The sequence below is a fragment of the Mustela nivalis genome, assembly GCF_964662115.1.
Source record: "Mustela nivalis genome assembly, chromosome: 11".
NCBI classification, from domain to species: domain Eukaryota; kingdom Metazoa; phylum Chordata; class Mammalia; order Carnivora; family Mustelidae; genus Mustela; species Mustela nivalis.
This window is the reverse complement of record NC_139030.1, coordinates 18,703,040-18,721,154: the sequence shown is the minus strand read 5'-3', so window position 1 is coordinate 18,721,154 and position 18,115 is coordinate 18,703,040. Positions and strand designations below refer to the sequence as shown.

Below are 18,115 nucleotides of genomic sequence, written 5' to 3'. Positions count from 1 at the left end.
CTCTGAGGTTCAATTTCCTTATTTGTAAAATAAGGTAAATTGTGCTTGTAACACACAGAGTTGTCATAAAAACCATTAAATGAATTAACGTGCAAAATGATTAGCACATGCCTAATGATACTATAAGTCAATAATTGCAATTTTTATTATCATTGCTTCTTCAAGTAGTTGGAACAAATCTAAATAGAAGTGGTTAATGACCTATGACGAAATGATATTTCATACATTTCTTGCAGTGGACAGTAAACAAAAGTAAGAAACCCGGCTTGCATTCCCAGCTCAACCATACTGTGTAACCACTCCAGCTGTCAGAAGTAGTGGACAATAGCGTATGCAAAGGCTGGGCTTTGATTCAGACAGACATGACCTTGATCTCTAATTATTAGGTGATTTTGGACAAAATCACCAATGTTTATAGACTCCCCTCTGTACCCTTATCTGTAAAGTGGGGAATACTATTTTTTCCCAGGTCTGGTATGATAAAACACTGTAAACATTCTTAATATATCAGTGATTTTTTATTCAGTCATTTTCAATGAATATTTGCATTTTCACCTGGACATGTGTGTTGCTGGTGTATTGCAGGTTAACTCATAATTTTTTTAAGAATGGCATCTCCCTGTTTATAAAGTTTTGTGTATATATACACACACATATGTAATGGAATATTACTCAGCCATAAAAAGATTGAGATCTTGCCATTTGTAACAACATGAATGGACCTAGAGGATACTATGCTAAGTGAAATAAGTCAGGCAGAGAAAGACAAATAGCTTCTTTATTTGTAAAAATATTATTGCAGAAAAACTTCTTGCATATTAATCACTTTCACCATCTGTGGACAATTTCGTTTTGCTCAATGTTAAGAAGTGCAGCTACTAAGAAAATATGCCAAACTGTTTCCCAGAAACGTTGTACCAGTTAACAACTCCTGTTAACGTGATACAGAGATGCCTCTCTCGGCAGGATCTTGTCCACAGTGGTTATTATCCCAGATTCTGTTCAGCAAGACGATTTTGATCTATGGAAATTTTACATCAGCTGACTGGAGACAGGAGATACCGCGAACAAGTGAGACTATACCCCTATCCTAGCCTCTTACTTGGTCGAGGCTTGGAAAAGTGTCTTAGGATACTTGATTTTATATCAAATTGACTGGAGTGGGAGACTAGAGTTATGCCATGTGCTATAAAAAAGAGTGAACCCAGAACTAGTGTTATCTTGTCTTCATGGAAAGACCATTGGCAACCTAGATTTCCACCATCTGTGAAATGGGGACAGACTTATGTGTGTCCCTTGGAGGAATTTTCAGTAGGACTTACTGATGAGTTGGTACATCTGAATGTCTGTGGAGCTGCACATCGGGCAGCAAATCACCAGCTGAGGACGACCATGTGTATGGGGGTATAATTGTGTGTGAGCAGGGAACTAGACAGCTGGTACTAGTACCTTTCAGGAGAGCATGCGTGCCTCAGTCTCAGAGTAGCCCTCGCACTCCCTCGGTGAGATCCTATCAAGCCCCAGCTTCACCTAGAACACTGGTTCTCAAACTTTTCTTGCATCAGAATCATCTGGGGAGAGCTTGTTGAACCACTGTTGGGTCCCACCCAGAGTTTCTGATTCAGCAGGTGGGGGTGGGCCTGAGAATTTGCATTTCTCATGGGCTCCCAGGTGACTCTGATGCTGTGGTCCAGTGGCACAGGTTAAAAATCACTGGTCTAGGGGCGCCTGGGGGGCTCTGCCTTTGGCTCAGGTCCTGATCCCAGGGTCCTGGGATCAAGCCCCACATCGGGCTCTCTACTCAGCAGGGAGCCTGCTTCTCTCTCTCTCTCTGCCTGCCTCTCTGCCTACTTGTGATCTCTGTCTGTCAAATAAATAAAATCTTTAAAAAAAAGGTCCCTGGTCTATAGGTCTATAGGATCCCCCTGCAGCACTTGAGTTTTCCTTAAATTAAACCACCGCCTGCTGTGAATTTGTGTTTTTATTCAATGGGAGGCCACTTGAGTTTACATATCAGAAGCATTATAAGCTTCCCCCCAAAGCAGTCTTTTCATTATTTCTCCACAGTGTTGTGTCTTTGGAAAACGTAAAACCATTGAGTGCACCTTTTCTTGATCTGTATGCTCGTCTGGTATACACCTGTCGTTGAATGTGTCCTGAATGGACATGCTGGACATTGCAAGAAGAAAATAGTTTCTAGTTGGTGTTAGAATCAGCTCTTTCCTTTCAATGCACAGCTATCAACCTTAACAATTATCTGTGACAAAAAGTAAGATGTTTCAGCTCTATTTCAGGCAATGGAGGAGCTCGTATTTCCAAGGGCATTTTGCGATAATTCTGGGTTTGAGTGGCCTGGGAAAGAGAAGGGGATATTTCGTAACTTCCGAGGAGCCTCAGCCCGTAGACTCGGAGCTGTGGTCACTGAGCAGACAGCCGTGTTTGGCTCAGCCCCATTCCAGGGAAATGGCTCCAATCCAGACACATGAGCAGGCCAGAAAGCTGGATTATTTAATCACCTGGAAACTCAGCTTGCCACTGCAGCTGTTGGAGGAACCTGTCACCGTTGGTTTGCCAAGGACCCAGGGCCAGATGCCTGCCCTAGGAGAATGCATTCCCAAACTAACACCTGCACCTAGGGACAGCCAATGAGGTCCCACCAAGCAGAACAGAGGGGCCCACGTTAGCCGGTGTGTTCCAATTAAATGGGCTCACTCTTCGGAGGAAGAATCCTGTCCAGCAGGAAGCAGACGGGAGGGAGGAGGTGCAGACGTCCGATTAGATAACCATCTCCAGCCGTGTCTTACAAGCAGGTGGCATTTTGATACTATTCACCGGGAGCCCAGATGCCTCTGAGACGTTTCCTTCCCGCGTTTACATTTTGAATTTCTCAAACTCATATTGAAGAGAGGAAAACAAATGTTCTCATTCAATACAGATTTATTTTAGCGGCAATGGAGGATTGACTTGGGATGAGGTCATTCCACGTGGAGCAGAGTTCTGAAAAAGAGTAAGTGTTAGGGGCTAATGTAGATATTATTGAGTTCTGAACATAAATCGTATGAAAAGGATGGGCAAGAGGAAGGGAAAGAGGAAGGGGGTTGGAAGAAAAGGGATGTCAGCTGAACTTTTTTTTTTGACAGAGAGATCAGAAGTAGGCAGAGAGGCAGGCCTGAGCCACCCAGGTGCCCCTCAACTGAACTTTTTAAAAACTGGTTGTAAATAGTTACTGAGTTTAAAACTATTTGTATTAAAACTATTTCTAAAACTCTGTGTGTGTGTGTGTGTGTGTGTGTGTATGCATATGATGGATGTGAGAGAGAGAGACGTTAAACGGTGCTGTTACACGCTCAGGGTGGTCAGATATTCATATACTTACACATATCCCTGAGACATGATCTTAAAACATAATGACTGATATTTTTGATGTTGTGATAGTATATTCTGGATGCAAGGGTCAGGTGCAAAACCAAAGTCCGTCCACAAGATTTCCTTACCTCTGAGGACCTGCACACTGAGTGTCCTAAGGTACGAGAGGTAATTAACGCTTGTGGGGAAGTGCGTACCCCATCCTGGAATAAACCATCCTGATATGTTCTGAGTAAGAGCCTTCCCTGGGCCTTCAAGAGACAGCCTGCTTTATACCCCATGATTTATGCTGCCTGTAACTACGTTATACTGGCTAAGGTAGAGGCAGACATCCCCCAAGTTATTAAAGCTGTTCATTTCTTCTTAGCACCTCGCAGAGCTCAGGGTTTCCGTGGTAAAAGAGAAAATAGCTGTTTCCCTTCTAGGCATCTAGCCTGGGGTTCAGTTTTCCACAAGCATCTGAATAATACACAGAGCTCAGAGAAACACAGGTACCAAAATTTAGATCCTGCTTGACCAGAGACTTGGAGTATGAATCATTTGCAGGGTAGGATTTTTTTTAATAAAAAATTTATTCATATGCATCTTTTTCTCTTTTCTACTACAGAGAGGTTGAAGGTAGAATGAGGTTTAAAAATTCATCTCCAAGAACTAGCAATGACCAGAGTCATCCCAGCTTAGCCGTAACTCGTGGGTGAGAAAACAGGTCACGAGGGAAAGCCAGGAAACTCTAGCCTCCTGAGTCTCAGGGAAAAAATCCATGGCTTGCACCTGTAACTTTTGATTGATGGGTTGGCAGTGGGTTCACTGGTTTGTCTAGTTTCTCTACAGCACCAGAGCTGGTTAGAAAAGGAAAAGACAACAATTTAATCTCTATTTTTTGTGTTGACATGCACAGAAGCCAAAAATCCTTACAGTGTTCTTTATCTATCTTCTATTTCTGGAAAATAAAAGAATTGTGTTCTCATGGTGAAACCATAATAGGGAGAGAAAGATACATGGTTGAAACTCACAGAAACATTGACATGGAGGCTGGGAATTGGGCCTGGGTGTATCTCAGTTTAACAGAGGATTATCCTTATCTAGGTTAAAAAGGAAGGTCATCAAAATATTAATGTAGCCTATTGATGACAGAGGACAGTGATCTTTGCCATGAGTGGGACAAGGGCATTAATCTTATCACTTGTTTTCCTTCACTGAGACAGTTTTATTTCCTATTTCTGTTCAGAGTCATCTGCATCTCTACATTCAAATCCTTCGCTCTAGCCAGATATACCCACTTATCTGCCTTCACACATGGACCTGGGCTGGTCAACCCTGAGCTGGTCTCCTCCCTATAAAGAGAATAAATGAGGCATACCTGGATGGCTCAGTTGGTTGGGTGTCTGCCTTCGGCTCAGATCAGGATCCCAGGGTCCTGGGATCGAGTCCTGCATCGGGCTCCCTGCTCCATGGGGAGCCTCCTTCTCCCTCTGCCTGCTCTGCCTGCTGCTCTCCCTGCTTGTGCTCTCTTTCTCTGACAAATAAATAAAATCTATTTTTTTTAAAGATTTAGTTTATTTATCTGACACAGAGAAAGAGATCACAAATAGGCTGAGAGGCAGGCAGGGAGAGAGAGGGAAGCAGGCTCCGGGCTGAGCAGAGAGCCCGATGCGGGGCTCCATCCCAGGACCCTGGGATCATGACCTGAGCTGAAGGCAGAGGCTTTAACCCACTGAGCCACCCAGGCACCCCATAAATAAATAAAATCTTAGGAAAAAATAAAAAAAGGAAAGAGAATAAAGGAAAGGCCAGAATCTGGCCAGAGAATCCAAGTCGGTGCTGTCATGTGCCGTTGTCATGACCCACTTGAGCTGTCCCTCTGAGTGCTGTGTGTATGCAAGTTCTGTGTTGCCTGATGTCTCACTGATTGCTTCCCCTCGCTTTCGTCCTTTTATGAGTATTTAGAGTACATGTGCTGAGTTCGCATCATACATCCTGATCTTTGGGTGGAGGCTTTGGAGCCCGCTCCTTGTGTTAAAACCCTAGCTCTGCCTGCTCGCTAGCTGTGCAAGTTTGAGCAAGTTACTCAACCTGAGTGTGCCTCAGTTTCCTCACTGTAAACAGGAGGATAATCAGAGGATGTTATGCACAGGCTTGCGGTGATGCTTGGCTGAGGGAAGACACGTGAAGTGCTATGAGAGGCATTCGGCAAATCCTTGGTGCTCTGTCAGTGTTTGTGGGCATTATACTTACCGCTGTTGTTATGTGATGTTGTGTATTTTCTTTAATTATTCAAGCTGCTGCTCTGCTTTAAGTGGGTTCCCTTTAGATGATCTGTTGAGTTGTTTCTGTACTGGGGCATCACTTGTGGTTTCTTGCCCTGATTCAGTGTCCTCGTTAACTAAGAAAATTGATTGTATTGAGGACTCGGCAGAAAACACACATACTTTCCCCTTTCCTGCTTAAATTCACAAGGTTTGAGGCTGTGATGTAGGTTGGGCTCCCTAGGAGCAGACACTGAGATAGAACCTGCATGTTGATTGGGTTGGGATATGGGTTGTGGGGTGGGGGATACGTGATGATACGAACAGCAGTGAAGGGAAGAAGGTGGACTGGGCACAAAGAGAAGGTGAACTGTGCTGCACACGCCACAGAGCCTCAGCCAACCCTCTGGACAGCTGTCAAATGCATATGGCCCATGAGGTGACACAAATCAACTCAGAATTCCCTGGCCTTTGTATTCTCGCACGAATTAGTAACTGGATTTGGGCCCCTTTGGGAAGGATGGGCCCTTGGGTGAGGAAAATCTTGAGGGAGTTGGCAGCTAGAAACCCCCTGTTGCTTGAGGAGGGGTCTGGGCAGCACAAGCCCACATCCTCCACAGGTTGACTTCCAGACTAAAAAGCGAGGGCTTCCCAAGAAGACACACCATGGTGTTTCTCTGAAAAGACTTTACCATTTGATCAAATGTCTTTTACTGGGATGGATAGGGGCAGAAAAGAAGGTTGTTCATGAGTAAAGAATGATGCTGAAGGAAGAGAGGGTGGCCAGGAGTTTGGAAACACAAGACCGGAGCAGAGGCTTATGTTGTTGTAGGAAGTGGGACTGGAAAGAGAGGAAGCCACGCCAAATCTTTACATGGGAGGGGCTGTGGAAGCAACTCTGGAGTCCTAGGTGACTTGTATAGAAATACACTGTTCCCACTTAGACTTCTTTATTGATTTTGAAAAGTTGCCAGTAGAAATTAGGTGGCCTTAAGGTGATCAGCCCTCTTGGTTTGGGTAGACCAAGGTGTTTCCCAGGATGCTCGACTTTCATTGCTAAACTTCAGTTCTACATGGGTTGAACAAAGCCTTTCCCAAGGCACCTCATGGACTTACAACCGAAGCCATGGACAATGGATGGGTAGAGAGTTGGGAAACCATGAGGAGCTATTTTCCATCTAGTTAGGAGTGACATTCTGGTGGATTCCTGCAGTGCTTCGCACATATTTGGCAGCTAATAAATATAGATCAAAAGGTAATGGAACATGAGGACAATGAATTAAGGGATTTTTGGGGAGAAGAAAGTGCTGAGGATAGGGAAAGAATAGAAAGAGTAGTAAAACAGGCAATAAATCGAGGATACAATCCAGAGCTAAATGCTGTAATGCACCTGAATATTTGCAATGCTGGACTGGTCAGGCCAGGCCCAAGTCAGTGTCTTCAGTCCCAGGCTGGGACTCTCTTGTACCGTGGTCTCCGCAGACCAGTTCTGGGAGCCTTCTCTCCACACTGCCTTCACCTCAGTGATTCTGGAATATCCTTTCCTCCCTCCTTCCTTCTCTCTTACCAGAAGTGTAATATGTGTTTCTAAATCAGTAAGGAGCCTACTTCCACCCCAGACTGAAGTCCCACATATCCAGCGCTGCCCTCTCCCGGGCTGAGTGAGTCTCTCCTGGGGACTGGACATGACTTAGGGCTGGTGTAGAAGTCTGGTGTGGGGGTCAGGGAAGTCACCTACTCCTGGGAATGCTTTTCTAAGGGTGGCTTAATCCACATCCAAGGCCAAAAACTCTTGGTGAAATGAATCTTGTCTCTACCTTGAAACGAGAACAAGATCTGCTTATTTTATGTCCAAAATAGGGAATGGGTTACAGGAAAGGCCCTGAAGAGCTGTTATGTGTCACCATGGTGACCTTTGAACTTTCTAACCTCCCGTTAAGCACAATTCACACTCAGTCAACAATACCGTTGAGGAACTAGGCTCCCTCCCAATGACCAAGTTCTTTGTATCAGAGAGATTGGTACATCTTGTTCAATTAGCTGCAGGTTATTGTCAGGCTACCTAAACTTTTCTGTTTCTGACATAATATCTGTTACCACCTCTCACCCTTAGACTAATGATCCCTATACTTTCAGATGATTTTCTTCAAAACTGAGCTCAAAATATTTTCTATGTATTTTCTATTACACCTCCCAATCAGTAGATGGCCACAAAATATTCTATGAGTATCTGTAGCTGTTTGGATTCCAAAATATGCATAGAGCCTAGAGTATAGGAGGTTTCCAATGAGGATTTGTTATATAAACTGTAAAGGGCTCCATATAATGTTTGGTGAGTGACTCAGTGAATGCATTAGCAAATTCAATAATAAATTAACAAGATAATGATTTTTAAAAGATTTTATTCATTTATTAGAGAGAGAGTGAGAGAGAGAGAGAACACAAGAAGGGGGAGGGTCAGAGAGACAAGCAGACTCCTCACTGAGTAGGGAACCTGATGTAGGGCTTGATCCTGGGACTCCAGGATCGTGACCTGAGCCGAAGGCAGTCATTCGATGACTGAGCCACTCAGATACCCCAAAGATAGTGATTTTTTTAAAAAAGATTTTATTTATTCTGAGAGTGAGAGATCGTGCACACGTGCATGGGGGCATGTGAGCGTGAGTGAGGGGGAGGAGCTGAGGCAGAGGGAGAAACAGGCTCCTGGATGGGCTGGGAGACCCACACAGGGTTCAGTCCCAGTATGCCAGAATCAGGACCCAAGCCAAAGACAGACGCTTAACCGACTGAGCCAGCCAGGTACCCTTAAAAAGATAACGACTTAAGAGATGTGTTTGTATAGTCCTCAAGTTCACATGACATTTGTTACGCAAAAATATGTTATTTTTCTCTGGACTCCCAATATATTTTTCACTATTATTGGTGATACTGCTTGCGTCTTGGAGGAGCAGGCAGCAAGAGGGGCAGCTGAAGAAAGAAAAGGGAGGAGGAAAAGAAGAGAGACAATGACGTTTCCTCATCGGAGGCACTGAAGCCTTGCCTCCCTGCTTCCCTGGTACCCATTCAAGTCTGTGACTGGCATCCCATGTTGGGTCAAATCCACCTGCTTACCCTTCCTTTGTAGGCCCCAGGCTTAACATCATACTAACTATGAAGTCTAGAACACAGTCTCTGAATCGGGATGACGGCAACCTGACTGGGAGTAAACGTGGCTTACCAAAGCAGAGGTGAGCCCATGAGTCCTTGCTGTGTGTAATTAAGTGCTAAGCTGGGTGCTACAGAGGGTCTAGGTCAAAAGATCTCACAGAGCAGGGGCCAATCAGGGGTGAATAAACAGGGAAAGAATAATGTAGTTTAGTTCATGTGTGTCCTATGAATGTGTGTCCTTTCTCTGCTCTTTTTGGCAGGTGGGAGTAGGAGAGGGCTGGCAGGGTGGGCTGTCGGAGGTCAGGGATAGTATCCTACAACTGTTTTATATAACCAAATTCTACCCAAGATTTTATTTTAAAAGTATCCCATTGCTAAAATAACATTTTAAAGGGTCCTTAGTACAGTAACTATTCTATACAAACAAGGAATGTATCATTTTTATATTTATTCAGAAGGTACTGGCCATATCATAAGTGTTTCTAACCTAACAGTGGCCCCTCATGAACTTGACTGATAGGACTTACGTTATTATCAGTCAAAATAATAAATGATAACTAATAAAATGAATGGGTATTCTTTGTTATTAGAAAAGCTATACTTTAAAATAATTTCCCCACCAGTAGATTTTTAGGTTTAGCAAAAGATTCTTGTACCCAGGAAAGGCTTAATCTGTCTTCAAACGGTTCACCTGGATTTATTTAAGGTATAAAGTTTAAAACAGCAGTGCCAGTAGAGCTGGGGAGCTCTGTTATCTGCAGAGTTAAGTCTCACAGCCTTGCTCATTCCTCAGGGGCATTACGGACGCTCCTAGTATTGGATGGTTTTTCTGGATGAAGGAGTGAGCTTTGCCTAGGAAGGCGAGGAAAGAACTGGACTTCCTCTCTGGAGAGATAGGCTAAACGTGCCTCATCCCTACTCACATGGTGACTCACTTTCTCGCTGCTGGTCTAGGGTAAGGGGACAGAGCTTGCCCTGGCCCTGAGAAAACCCATCTGAGGCAAAACCCAGCCTGATGCATCCCCTTGAACCTCAGCTCACGTTTCACAGGCGTTCTTCATCTCTGAGGGAGCGACTCTCCCTTGGCCCTCCCCCCATTTTCTGCAGCTTCTATTGATTTTCCAGGGCTATTTGGTTGGGGACACGCTGTGGAAAGGATAGCCTGACTTTCTATGTTCTGTAAGGATGCCTTTCCTAAAGGGCCCGTGAGGAATACTTATGACAAAAATAAGATGTTTCTGGAACCTAAAATATCAGGCCATCAAAGAAAAGAACTCATAGTGCGTGTGTGTATGCGCGTGTGTGTGTGCGCACGTGCACACATGCGTGCTTCTGAAGGTGAAGGGAAGAAGAAAGAAGAAAAGGCACAGCTCTCTTCCAGTGCATCCCTACAACAGACCCCTCCCCTGCCTTCCTTCCAGTATCCCTGCTTTTGTCTTTTTAGCTTAAGAAGATTTGTCAGCATGAAGGGAGGAATGTTGGGTCTTCTGGGGGCTTCAAAGTCTGCCCAGGGCTCTGCTGACCATTGGGGCAAAAGCAGGCAGGGGTTTGGAAGCCCTCAACTCTGTCCCCTGGGGTCACAGTCCTGCTTCCTCCCCAGGGCACCCTAACCGGTTAGCTCCCTTTCTTTTTTGCATCCCAGAGCAGTTGTCAGGGGCTAGTCTTGTGTGTGTGGTGTGTGTGTGTGGGGGGGGTGGGCATGGCCCATTAGGTGCAGGAGCCCCCGGTGTGTTTCCGGAACCACGAGGCACTGACTGTCGTGCATCCAGGGCAGGCTTTCTTAAAGGCACCGATCACACCGTAATCCTGGTCTCACACATCTGACCGTCAGTGGCCATCTTCACCCTCTTCCTTCCCTCAGGGCAACCACTGATTTTAATAGCCTCTTTGTATCTGGTGAAAATGGAACTCAGGGTCTTTTTATTTAGACAATCCCCACAGGCCACCAAATGAGCTGCTTTCTCAGTCCGTGGACAGCCATGTCCCTCGAGGCCTCCTCCAGGCTCTGGTTTCAGGAGGACTCCGTTCTCAGGTTAAAAGGAATGCAACTTGCGTCTTGTAGCTTAATGAATTTGCATAAATCTCTGAGGTAGCTTTGTTGGACCCGGCTGGCAAACTGGGCTTTAATGCCGTACATCAGATGGGTATAAAATCCAAGTGAGGGAGAGAGTATGGCTCCCCACCTCTCCCCTTTTCCCACCTCCTCCCTCCTGGGCCCTTTTTATTTGGGGCAAGCAAAGTAGTTAAAAATGTCAAACTCACAGTATGCACTGTCAACAACACAATGAGGAGGCTGAAATAAAACCCTCCAACTTCATGGTGATACTTTATACTTACACAGGGCCTTTCATCAAGAGTCTTCTCATGCCTGAGGAAAATTAACCCCTGCTCTTCCTCTGGGGCTGGACCCGGAGCCTGAGCTGCGTGGGAGAGCCAATGCATGGGGATGGGGCATAGCACCCCACTTCCAGGACAAATGTTTTAATGGTAGGTCCCATTTTACATCCTTCCCCTTCACCTTCTTTTTCCACAGAGTTTGCAATATCAGGCCCTCTCCAAAGGTCCCTGGTGCCCCAGTCATGTCAACGGCCCAGTAGACTACATGTGCATTGAGGGTACCCGCAAGGGACTCCCGCCCTTTCCCCAATGAGGATAAAAGCATTTGTAAGTTTGAAACTTGATGTATCATGAAATACCTCAAAGCAGTTGTTAGGAGAGTAATCTGAACTTCGTGGGGCTTCACACTTTATGGTGTACTCTTGCTTTTGTTTGATTTATGTACGGGAACTACTGTAACATCTGTAGTGATTAAAGCCTGGAAATGTTTCTATCTATGTGTTTGGGACTGTCAGTGTGAAACCTGCTTTGTTTCTTCCAAGCTGCATTTTGTACACCAGCTCTGTGTCCGATGGGATCCGTGTGGAGAACGGTCGCCAGGAATTTGTTTGTTGATCATAGCGCTCCTTCCCTAGGAACCAATGCTACTTGGTCTTTCTCAATGTCTGTGACAGACAAGAAGGTCTTATGTTCATTTCTCTTATTATAATTGGTGCTTTTAAAAAATATAGTCTGAGGGGGCACCTGGATGGCTCAGGGGGTTGAGCCTCTGCCTTTGGCTCAGGTCATGATCTCAGGGTCCTGGGATCGAGCCCCGCATCGGGCTCTCTGCTTGGCCGGGAGCCTGCTTCCCCCTCTGTCTCTTCCTGCCTCTCTGCCTACTTGTGATCTCTGTCTGTCAAAAAAAATACATAAAATCTTTAAAAAAAATATACGGTCTGAGGAGCACCAGCTTGAGAACGATGTGGCCCTCTTCTCAAATGTGCAGGTTCTCAGGGCCCCTAGACACTCGCTCTAAAAAGCCAGGGTGGTTTGAACTCTGAAGTGTGCCCATGTCACTCTTTCTAAATTCTCTCCTGCTTCCTATTTCTGACTATATTAACTTGTGTGGGGTGGACTGGCTGGCGATCTCTTACGCATTGGCACAACCATTACCTCCACAGGAAAAAATAAACCAAACAGATATTAAAGCAGAAGATTATGAGTTACTGAAGGCTCTGTGTAAAGGGAAACAGGAAACACTTAAATGCCTGCTCTTCAATATTTTCTCTGCATGATTGGATCTTGCCCATCTTCAAGGGCATGGGGAATTTATTCCACCGGTGATGCTCTGGGCATAAGCTTGATTCCCATGGTCTTTGCATTGGTTTTGAAGCCTACACTACATCTCCTTTAAGAGCTAAGCAGAACAGCTGGGTTATGGGAGGGAAAGATATCACACTAGTTTGATATTGAAGTCTGAAGTTCTGTTGAATGACTACAGTCATGTGTCACATATCAGACTCAGAAATGAGTGTCTTAATGATGACTACATGCTTCTAATTCCAATTTGTCATCATTTGGATTGGTTTATCAAATCTCTTTTTGGTTCCCAATCCTCCACAAATGGTGGAGCTACCTCTTACTATTGTGTGAGCATAGTCCAATTATTTAAGTAACACATCTCTATGGGCCTCAGGTTCCTTAGTTGTAAACGGGGGAGTGAGAATAACAGTATGTAATGCACTGGGTTATTTTAAAGGTAAATTAGGTAATACATTTAATGCAAATAACACACATAAATGCTTCGTAAATGCTGGTAGTTATACGTGTTTCAGGAAATAAGAGGTAGAAGAGAGGGGAAATCAGACACTGGAGGTAAAAAGTGCACCTGTGGTGATAGTTTTGGTATGTCCCCAATAATACACAGCCATCATACAGCAAGCATCTCTAAGGGACCTCTTGGCTGGGTTTCACACCTCACAGATCTGATTACCATCTCTGACTTTAGGGATTTTCCAGAAAACACTCAACCATGAAGAATATAGTACAAGACTTTTTGAAAATGGAGCAGATAAATAGACATTTACATTCGTATGCTTTTTATAACACCACCTGGCAGCCCTCCATGGGTGAGGGCTGGTCTCTTGGGAGAGTGGGGATTGCCTGAATGAGGTTAGGAAGGCCCTGGCAGGGGAGGTGAGCTCAGCACCTTAGCAGGTAAGGAGGTAATTTAGGCAGTAGCAATAATGACCACCTGGTAGAGGTAGGGAAGACAGTGCCCCCCCATCATCTTTCCCTTATTTAATTTTATACTAAGTTGAAGTCAAGTTTAATACTTATCTTAAGAAAGTGTGACCTTATCACACCTAAGGGGCTCCAAATGTGTATTTAAACAGAATCTGGCCTCAGGTTCTTATAATGTGTGGATTATAGCAAAATAAAAAAAAATGCAGGAAATACGGACTGTGCTTTCCTTTTCTTAAAATTATTACAGGCATAAGATATTTTCCCACTAAGACAAGACTCCAGAATGTTTTCTCTAGAGGAATGGAAATAGTGCTTTGAAAAAACCAAGCTTACCTTGGTGGAAATTTTCAGTCGTTCTTTCTGGTGGACTTCTTCCCCGTAAAGAAAAACATCGTGTCTAATGCATGGCTTATGCCTGTGGGTGTCCGTTACAGAGGTCTTGTCGGCCGTGTGTAGAGGAGACAGACCTGTGCATTGTACCATCACTCCAGGCCCCTGAATTTCAAAGCCTGGAGTCCTTAACAAAGCTCTGAAGACTCTTTATGGATTAGATTTTTCCAACTTTTCTCTGGAGAGTTCCCTTAATGTTAGACCAGCCCTGACAAGGAGCTGGGCTAAACTGTGCCCTTACAAGCTTTCTGACTTGTCTTCCCATGCTTGCTAGCAACTAGCGAACAGAACCAGAGCGGTTCATACTTGTCTTACCTGAAAATTCCATTTGTCAAACAGCAATTGCACAACAGAAAGGTCAGCACTTTATGTCCTGAACACTTAACTTTAATCATTGTTTAAGGTAGACGGAGACTCAGAGGTTTTCAAACCAGTCTTCCGATGTAATAGAAAGGGGGATTGGCCTTTGGATCAGGAATGAAAAATCCAGTGTCTGGTTCTCGCATCTTCTTTATCCCATTCCAGCCCCATGTGCTGAAGTATTCTTGTAGGAACCCTGAAAAAAATGGGTTCGATAGATAGGTCTTTAGTGAGCATCTACTATATGTCAGACATTTGTTGAAAAAAGAAGTAGCTGGTCTCTTCTTGTGATTTATTTGGAAAATTATGTAATCATGGACTTTTATTATTTTAATAATAAAAGTGGAACATGCTCATTGAAAAAAAAATCAAACTACCCATAAGCATACAGAAATGAAAGTTCCCCTTATCTTACTCCCCAAGGATAACTGTTGTTCATAATTGGCATGATTCCTCCATCATATGCTACATTCTTCACTGCAATTTGCTTTATTTATTCAACAAGCAGCTCCTTCTTTCCATATCAGTATATGCACAGTTACCTCAATTTTTTCAACCCCTTCTAAGTTTCCCATACTGTGCATATACCCCAATTTGTATTATTACCTCTTTTCATATAGCTGGAAGTTATCTCTGTCTTATTGGTTATAAATCATGCTGCTAAGAACATTTTGGGGCTTATATCCTTAAGCTCTTCTGTGAATTTATTGGTGGGATCACTCTGGTAGAGTGGACTTGCTGGCTCTAAGGGTTTGGACCTAGAAAATCTTTAGGCATTTCTAATTTGCTTTCCATAAATACTGTGTTGGTTAAAACTCATAGGAGCTATGCACTGTCTTTATGTGATTCCTATATGAAACTGGAATATTTGGGGACCTTGATACCCCCTCCAATTAATAACCTACCACTGCTCTTTGAGAAAATAATTTTGAGCATCCACTGTGGAAAAGCATTGAGATGTGAGGTCATTGTTTTTCAAGGGCCAGGAGAGTGTTTAATCTAAATATATACCCCATTCCCTGGAATCTGCCAACCTTATTCCTGCCACCATTTACAGCGCCCTACCCCCATTTGGGCTGAAGATTGACTATGGCAGGCGATTTGAGGGTAAACAAATAACACAACACAATGGTTGCCCTCAAAGACCTTTCAAACTGGGTTGGGGAGACAGAACACAGATGGCTACAAAACAAGCTAAAAATACAAGTCAGTATATAAAAAGCTGCAAATAAATATAAATAGTCAGCAGCATTATAGCAGTGCAGAGGAAGGAAGGAGAACAGTGGTCTAGAGTGTTGAGCTTCAGGACAGAGACTAGGTGGAGGATTTGTGGTGGGGAGAGAACTAGCCAGATCCAGCTGACAGAAGGAGAGATTCCAGCGGAAACCGGCCAGAAAGTGCTCACTTTTGTCTTGCTGGCTCCAAGTGGCCCGGGGCTTACAATATTCCTTGCGATTATTATAGACACTTGGCAGAGATTTGGGGGCGGGGGCATGATGGGGTGGTGCAGGTAGGTCATAAAATTTTGAGAATCTGGTGAAATAAGGCAAAGGAGATCAAGAGCACGCTTATCTTGATGAACACGGAGTACTGTATGGAGGTGTTCAATCAATGTCGCACACCTAAAACTAATATAACACTGTTAGCTACATTGGAATGAAAATAAAAAAAAAAAAATAAGAATCTAAAGAAAGCTTCTAGCACTCTTCTCAGAAAAAAAGTGGGGGGGGGTGCCTGGGTGGCTCAGTGGGTTAAAGCCTCTGCCTTGGGCTCAGGTCATGATCTCAGGGTCCTAGGATCGAGTCCCACATCCGGCTCTCTGCTCGGCAGGGAGCCTGCTTCCCTCTCACTCTCACTGCCTACTTGTGAGCTCTCTCTGTCAAATAAATAAATAAAATCTTTAAAAAACAATAAAAAAAGAAAAGAAAAGAAAAAAAATCCACCTATGTGCACATAGATACAAAATTCTGCCTACCACTCATGGAACATTTTCTTCTACCCCAACATGAAAAACTTCAGAGTATGTCTAAAAAGAGCGTCACCCCAAGGAAACCCATTTAGGAAAGGCATTAGGCAGGTGTGTCTCTCACAGCTAAAGCTCTTAGGCCACACAAGACATAACTAAGATTCATATTTGTGAGTCCTCAAACTCTGGAGCAGGCTGCAAACAGGTGGGTAAACAAGTCGATGGGACCCTGCTGGCATTGCAAACTTTCCCTCAGCGTCCTCAGCTTATCCAGGCGATTCCGTGTCTTTTTCTGGAGAAAGGCTCGGACCTGAGAAAAACCAAGCTCTTGAAAATTTGAATCAATGGGATTATTTACGCGTGTATAACTGGAATCCGCCCCGCGATGCCGATTTTGTGGCAGAAAAGATACTCTTGCTCCCCACCCCCTCCTTTCTTTTTGACAGTCAGTTAATAAAGACTCAACAATAAGCAGCTGCCAGTGATGTCATTTGGGACTTTGTCCACGGAGCTTGTATTTACAAGCTCGGAGCAACCGCGGAGCCGCAGCAGCCCCGGGAGCAAGTCTCCGCAAACTTGCTCCGAATTCGCTGCAGGACTCCGCGGCCGCTTCGGAGGTTCGGGAAAACTGAGCGTGCTCTCTTAGCGCGGTCTTTTAACGCTTCAAAAATAAACAGAGGATAAACTCGGGAAGAAATTTTTAGCTGGAGAGAGCCGTGGCTGTGTCTGTCTCCGGGACCGTGATATATAGTGACTGAAGAGCTAACTACAAGTAAGGCTGTGGGTTGTGGGTTTGCTTTTTTTTTTTTTTTTTAACTCTTGTAACAGTTTTTCTTATTTATACAGCTTGCTTTCCTTTTAAAGTGAGATGATGGTGTTTAGGTGTTTCTACAGGCTCTCTGGGCTGCCACAACAAGTAGGCGTCTGTTCCTAGTAATTATAGTGCGCTGAAGTTGCCGGGGGGTAGGTGCAGAGGACTCCTGGTCTGAGAACAGGCACCGGGGTGTAGATAACAGGGAGTGAATTCCTAGTTCTCTGTGGACTCTGCTGGGAGGTTGTATTTTTTTTTTTTTTTTCTTCTTCAAATAAAAAGCAACCAACCATACGAAAAAATTATTAGGTTGACCTAGGAATTTTAATAGAAAACGACAGACTAATTTTTAATTAACTGGGGTGCTAGAAGGGGGAAACCCACTCTTTGTTTTTGGGCTCTGATCCTTTCTGTGGCTTGTAGATTTCTAATATGTGCATGTTGTTTACAGTGTCTTGTTCCCTCCTGCCTACACCCTCTCCCCCGACACACACACACACACACACACACACACACACACACACACACCCAGGGCTCATTCATTCTTGGGGAATTTGAAAGTATAGAAAAATGTTTTGAAACTGAAACCGTTCTTATCTGGATATTTTCCCATTGAGTATCTGGAGAAATGCTCACTGTCCTGACTTGTCTTCTGAGTTAGGAACCTGAATTAAGGTACTACTGGAAAAGCCAAATTTTGACACTCAGCTAGGTTTGGATTCGAGACCCATATCCTTTCTGACTTTCCTTTTGACTCTTTAAAACTGTCCAGATATCTCTGGGGGAATAGGAAGACGGGGGGATCCTCGTGCCTCCAGCCTGGATGCAGGCTCCCTCTTTATCACGGACGCACGGGGCCACCTGGAAGTCCTACATTAGAGACGCCTGCCCTCGGCTGTCCGCTGTGGGCTGTGGGATGCTGGGTTTGCTCCTCAGCGCCTTGCACTCGGTAGCCCCTCGTGGCTGATTCCTGCAGTCTAGAACTGACAGCCCGGCTGCATGGATTGGCAAGAAGTGGCTCTTAGCCTGTTAGCTCCCGCACGCGAACTCTGTGACTCACTCCCGGAGCCCAGCCTCTTCCTCACTTTGGCTGTTCTGTCACTCACCCGCGAGAACAGGGACAGCCTTCCTGGCCTTCCGCTTTTTCTCTGTTTTCAGAGAATTGTGAGAAGCCAGGGCCAGAAAGGTCCTAAAATATTCCACTGTCTTCCATGGATGTCTAGGTGGGCAGCCCCCTGCATGTTGGCCAGTCCTCACTTTTTC

At 44.6% G+C, this 18,115-nt stretch overlaps 1 protein-coding gene across 6 annotated transcripts in view; it reads left to right on the top strand.

Annotated features, from left to right (window-relative positions):
* Positions 1–18,115, top strand: part of NCKAP5 (NCK associated protein 5) — a 964,712-nt gene that overhangs the window by 72,043 nt on the left and 874,554 nt on the right. For 3 of the 6 annotated variants that reach the window (XM_082689269.1, XM_082689276.1, XM_082689275.1), the window contains exon 1: positions 2,740–3,007. The exons of 1 other annotated variant lie outside the window; for it this stretch is intronic. The gene's annotated coding sequence lies outside the window, so the exon portion shown is untranslated. Of the gene's footprint in view, positions 1–2,739; positions 3,008–16,521; positions 16,814–18,115 lie in introns of those variants that run through there. 2 more of the 6 variants (XM_082689270.1, XM_082689271.1) reach the window with 2 other exon arrangements.